The sequence below is a fragment of the Aythya marila genome (assembly GCF_965140915.1).
Source record: "Aythya marila genome assembly, chromosome: 1".
NCBI classification, from domain to species: domain Eukaryota; kingdom Metazoa; phylum Chordata; class Aves; order Anseriformes; family Anatidae; genus Aythya; species Aythya marila.
Window position 1 is genome coordinate 180,641,948 of NC_139042.1, and position 6,494 is coordinate 180,648,441.

At 37.0% G+C, this 6,494-nt stretch overlaps 1 protein-coding gene across 5 annotated transcripts in view; it reads right to left on the reverse strand.

Moving 5' to 3' along the window:
• The window catches only part of TFEC (transcription factor EC), a 74,149-nt gene extending 68,435 nt beyond the window's left edge, over nucleotides 1–5,714 (reverse strand). The window contains exon 1 of one of the 5 annotated variants that reach the window (XM_082757976.1): nucleotides 5,626–5,714. The gene's annotated coding sequence lies outside the window, so the exon portion shown is untranslated. Of the gene's footprint in view, nucleotides 1–2,138; nucleotides 2,167–5,625 lie in introns of those variants that run through there. The other 4 variants (XM_082757978.1, XM_082757979.1, XM_082757977.1 and 1 more) reach the window with 4 other exon arrangements.
• Nucleotides 5,715–6,494: the final 780 nt, after the last annotated feature.

Below are 6,494 nucleotides of genomic sequence, written 5' to 3' on the forward strand. Positions count from 1 at the left end.
AATGGTATGAATTCAGAAATAGCAATGTGGAGAAAAATAATGAAGCCAACAGAATTAACATGAAGGATCTTTAAAATTGAAGTCCTATGCGGGGGAAAAAATAATGCTTGTGCATAAAAATAGTCATTTTTAAACAATATTCAAACAAACAAAATAAAATGTTTCAATTATTTTCTGACATAAATAATTCTGGTAATTCTAAAAATTGAATTTACAAGAATTAAGTTTTATCATTATGTATGAGGTTACATTATTAAATGTAACAGGAACTCCACAGTTTGGATCTAACCCTGTAGAAAGGCTTTTTATCATTTAAATATGATTTGGAGGAGACAGAGGCACTCCTGCACATGACTGTGTGCTATTTCATCTTTAATTTAACCCTTTGAGCATTTTGCAGAATGAACATGAGTTGTGAGCATCAAAGTAAGAGATAAATTTGATTAATTCAGTTTGGTTAGAAAGCAGGAATATTTCAAGTTGCTATCATGTTAGTAACTATAAACTAAAATTCCTGTTGGTGTTTATAATTGGTTGGACATCTTTTTTCAAGTACTTTCATGTAAAGCACAAGAATCTGCAGAGTCAATCAAACATCTGAAGGCTCTAGGGTAACACACAGAGTCCCTTTAACTCTAGGAGATCCAGGCACTCCCATAACAATTTATTCCTCAGGGGAGATAGTCAATATTTAGTTTCTGGCGTCCCTCAGGGATTCATTTAAGAAAGAGTGACTTCAAACCTTAAGCCTTTGGATGTGCCAGACAGCTCATGAGTACTCTGAAGAAGCCCAACATCATCCACTTTGAGAATCAGAAAACTCTCCCACATGCTTTGGCACACTTTTAACAAAATCAATACCAGCTGCCCATGGTTGCTCTGATGGACCAGGAAGCAGCTCCTCTTTGTATGGTACTGGCTTCACATCTGTCTACCACCCACTCAGATACCAACAGTGGGTAATCACATGGAGAATGGCAGTGGGAATTATGAACCTAAAGGTTCTTCAACATTTACAGAGAGAGAGCTTGAAAATTTCCCCACTGCAGTGGAAAGGCCTTGCTTTATCATCATTAAATATATTACTGCCAATGAGCTAAAGATGCTATCAATTATATGGTCTTGAAATTATCTTAAATAAGTAAGGTAAATGACCACCCATCTTTGCACACTGGTCACATTAGCTGAGATCATGACTTGCTGTAACTTATTGTTTCTTTGAATCCTGAGATACTGTAGCTGAATATCTGGATCCCTTCAATTAAAGTTTATATGGCATCATAATTTATACAAAAATTTCATCTGCCTTTACTAAAATTCTGCAAGAAACATAGCCTAACATTAGCCAGTGAAACCAAACAGAAGCCACCCTTTGTTTGAGTTGATACTGGACTCTAAGAAACAATAGTCTCAGTCATGCCATTGTTGCTCACAGTCATTATTTTCTGCTATCATAAGTTTAGATTATTTTTTCATAGATGCCAAGCCCAGAGACTGAATTTTGGTGAAAGTTAACACACAATAATAAGAAGAAGAATAAAAAATTAAGTTTTTAATTAGAATAATTATTTTAGAACAGAGAAGCAAAATTTACTTGATTCACAGATTAGATTTGGTTTAAGTGAGGATCCAGAATACTGATGTTTACTAAATTTTATCAACATCTTTCTTTTCATTTCATTTCATTTTATAAATCATTCCTAATTATCATGTTTTGGGTCTGCCATTCATGTTTCTGTTGGGTGGTGAATTGCCAGGGTTTGGAATTATTTCCAGTTTGTTTGTTTTCTCTCCTTTTACTCTTTTTTTCAAAAGTGCACCTCTGAAAACCAAACCAAAGTAGAAGAATATTTCCTATTTATCAAGCATACTGATTGTATCTAGCCAATAGAAATTGAGAAGAGAAAGAGTTCAAAGTGATCTGAAAGGTCTTTACACATTTCCAATCCACAACCCATTAGCTACAGATTGTAAATTTCCCCTTATGGTTCTGTCATCATTAGTTTAAATAAGAAGAAAAAATAAAGATATCTTTGTTGTCATACATATCCTTGTATTCCTGTGGCCATTTTCAAATTTGTACAAATGAGAGCAGCTGCAGTAAAAGCAGTGACTGAACTGTTTAATAGCATACCTACATTTATCTCTCTGCATCCGTGAAACTGGCTGCCAGACTGGCTGCAAAACAGGCTGTACTTTTTTTGAGGGTCTGATTATCTTGCAACACTTCAAGCACTTCCTTTTTTAGATTATCTGTAAAGTGTGAGACATCTCTTCTCCTTCCTTCTCCCCATCCCCACCCCCAAACTTTCAGCTATTGCTTAAAATAAGCTGAACCAGGAAGTTTGGAGGAGCATGCCAAAACGAATAATAGACTTTAGATTAAAATGAATCCAACATAAATGATGAACTTTGTCTCAGGATTAGGGTGTATTCCTATGCAGTGAGTGAGTTGCTGGGTCATCTGGGAGTGGTTCTTGCCTCCTCTTTGTGGCATCTTTCTTCTGCAAGTATTTTGTTTGCCATTCCTAGATAAACAGTAGATTCTTCAGAGCAAGGCCTATTTCTTGCAAACCTGATAGGATTCATCTTGCTAAAATTTAGAGACTTCTAATTTAGGCATTTCCACCTAAGATGATCATCTTACTGGAGAGAAATCTCCAGGAGATGATTTGTTTGACCAGCCAAAGACAGCTACCTGGAGATAGCACAGAGGTCTCCTGAGTTTTTTCCTCTACTCCAGTTGTTATACAGGCAACCTGACATTAGAAACTCAGGCTAACACTTCTGACTTCTGGACATGTACATGAGAGCAGATGAAGTCTCATTAATATAGTAGCCAGTGAGGCTGTTTGAACAAATAATAGAACTCAAAGAAAAGTTTTATTTGAATTTGTTGAATTTGCTTTAGTTTAACAGATTTGCTATTCATTTCAAAGTTACAATTCATTAAACACCCAAAAGGGGGAAAATGATTTTGTGCTGCAACATCTTGTCTCATTCCCTGCAGCCTTTGCAGCCATGTAGGCAGTGAAGAGGGGGATTCCGCTTATGCACAGTGGTGCAGCTGGACCGAACACCCTCTGAAGAAGTCAGGCTTCGAAACATCTTGTGAAAATTAGTAAAATGACAAGTACTTCCTACAGCATGTATAACCTGAAACTTGAGAGGTGGCTGCTCCTTAGCCTACACCTTTTTTTATTTCCTGAAGAAACAGCAACCCAACATGTCTTGTTGGGTTGACCTATATAGTCATAGCCAAGATGCAATGCTAGTAGATCTCAATGTGTCTGGCTGCTTGATCAGCAAGGGTCTTTTTTCATGGCTGTGCCTTGTTTTGCAACTGCTCCTTTACTTATACATGGTATAATTATTGCTTGTATGACAGAGATTGTTCAATTCCTAGCCTACTGCTGAAAACAGTCTGCAGCCACATGCTGCTTCCCCAGCCATCACAACTCAGCAAAAACTATCCCATCAGATCAAGGCCAGTCACAGGTGGATGTGACCACAATGTTGCTGAACCCAGATAATTTGCCATGTGAATGGGCAACATATTCATAAAGTCACAAGAAGCTGCCAAAAGTAACAGAATGACCATGAAGCATAATCCCGGACCTCTGCCTACATGCTGGCCACTTATACTGCTTCAAGGCAGCTCTGCAACATTCCAGTGACACAACTCTCCTAGGGACATTCCCTTTCTTTTTCAGTGCACGGATAACAATGTTGAGGCAAAATTTGCAGTCTTGTGTCTTGTCAGTGCAACTCTGGAAAGGTGAAGCAACTTAGAGCGGTGATTTATAATAAAACATACAAGGGCAAAACACAGTTCAAGGACAGCCTTGCTTTTTACTGACCTGGCTTAGTCACTTGCAATGAGCACCCTCATTTTCTTAAATGCATTTGTGTTTAGAGTTGTGCACACTATCATGTCTGCATTCCCCCAACATGGGCAGTTACTTGAGAGCAGAGCGCATAAGTGTTTCTCTAGTACACAAGTGTTATTCCCTAAAACTTATGGTCATGGATGTCTTCTCCCACCCAGCAAAGGTGCTGAGCATTCTTGAGGTTTGGGAGCACAAAGTGTGTCAATAAGAATAGAAAAGAATGGCTCAGACCAACCTTGTTACCATTTTTTTTGCTATATTTTTCTATAAAAATGCATGCAGATTCCAGAATATTAATTTTGGACTTAATGTCCTTTGGACTTGTGTCCTAGTTTATGTCTAAAACAGATGGGATTGTTCTGTGTTTAGATCTTTTTTCTCCACACTCACCACAGGCTTAGCCCTGATGTTAAACTTTTTAGAATGGCTCAGATAAGATAACTAGGAACAGCTTTTAAGGCACGGCTTGGGATAAAACTTTTCTTTTTTTTTTTTTTTTTCTTTTTTAAAAAAAAAAAACTTACCTTGATTTAAAATTAGAAAACTAAGTTAGCATTCAATTCTGCCAGTTGCCACAGAAGTGCCAGAATATTTATAGCTGTATAGCTCTAAAAGTACAGATATTTACTTTGATGACAAATTATACATTTGAAATATTCTTCACACCAGTGATTCAAGAATGCCCCACTGATATTACTATAGACCATGCTCTTAAATCACTTTCAGCCTTTGAAAATTCATCTTTATTTTGGACATCCGAATTAGAGACATTTGTCCATGATCATGGAGTCAAAAAGACCATCTATAATTAAAATCCTAGATACCAAGTAGTAATTATAGGTTTGGGGGAGAAAGGAGTGTTATTATTTATTTTTCCTTAGATCAGTGGGTTTTACATTCCTTTCCATTGCGGACAAATTGTCTATATGTAGAAGAAAGTGTTTATGGTATAGACTTTAAGTAAGAATGAATATACCAGTCCTTATATCTATACACATGGACTTAATATTTGTACATACATGATTGTTAAAATCCCTATGGTGCTACAATTATTTCATAATTAAACATAAAAAGGAGGAGTGGGGGTGGGTAGTACATAATGGGAAAGTGCAGTGTGCTGTAAATTGTATTTGAATATGATCTTGTTCCAAACTTGTCAGCCAAACTTCCAATGAACTCAACAGAAGCTTTGTGTAAATAAGCAGTAAAAAGCATGTACTGTTTCATGCACTACAACAAATTTAATTTTAGAAAATGGGGAAATGGAATCTTAGTGTCTCTTCAGAAAGCAGTATATTAAGTCAATGGTCCAACTTAAACCCAGTTAGCTATGGTGCAATGCTACGGTTATAGAAGTACAATAGTTGGATTGTAATGCAGTCTAAATACAGATGGCATTGAAAAATATCACATTAACCAACCAGTTCCTGTCAAAAATAAATAAATAAATAAATAAATAAACCACAGTGCAAGCCTGCAAGTTTAATGAAAGCTAAAATATGAGCATTAAAATTGATTATTAATGTCTATACAGTTATTCCCTGTTGTGCAGTTACTGCTTTCTGAGCCCAAACGTGGGGCTGGGTGCACACACTCTCCCCAGGGCTGCCACTACCTCTGCAATGCCCTGCTCTTGTTCATGTAGTTTCTGAAACCAGGCTGGACCCTGCCAGCTAGTCTTCCCTGCTTCTGAGTAGCAAAACAATTCCCAAAGCCAGGTACTTTCCTTACTCACCCTAGTTCCTTACCCATACTGTGGGTGATAGAAGTGGCTGGATGGAAGAAGGTCAGTAAGGCAGAGAGGAGAAATCACGCAGGGCTTTACAGATCCTGCTTCCCTCCCTATGAAGGGTGGGGACAAGTTTTGCTTCTTAAGGAACTACAAGAAATTCAGTTCTATATTTGACTTTCTACAACTGCTAAAGAAATTGCTCACAGCTAAGTTGTGTAATATCACCTTCATCTCACAAACAAAGCATTTTGTTTAGAAGCAAGCTGGAAAATTTAGCTATTACTTTAACAGATTTAAAATTCTCAGAAACATATTTGAAAACCAGCCCCAAAAGCTATAACATAATAATATTCCATGTACCAAGACAAAATTAATATGAGATGAGATGACTCTTTCATCACAGCAGGCAGACTCAAGGAAAAAAAGCCCTGAATATGGATCAAGGTTTTGGGTATTTAAAAGGGCAACTCAGGTGTATGTGGTTTTGAAGACATATTTATCTTGGATTGAGATTGAAAAATTCTGTAATCAGGATAGGGTCTTGTAATGCAATAATTTCCTCCAAATTATGAATAACTTGAAATCATACCACATTGCCTGAGCCTTTTAAATTTTTTTTATTTTTTTAATAGTGCCTATATGCTAAAGCCTTGAGGGAGTCAATTTTGTCTCTTTTTAAGCACAGTTTTTATAACTGCTGTAACTTCTATGAGGGAATACTTTCAAACATGGACTTATCCCTGAGTCACCTTTGGGTAGCACCCATTCTTTCTCACACTGCATTACTCCCCATGTAACATGAGTAAAGGATTCAACTAAGCCTTTGTAAGAGGTGAGAACTGGGATACACAAGAAATGATAGACAGCGAGCT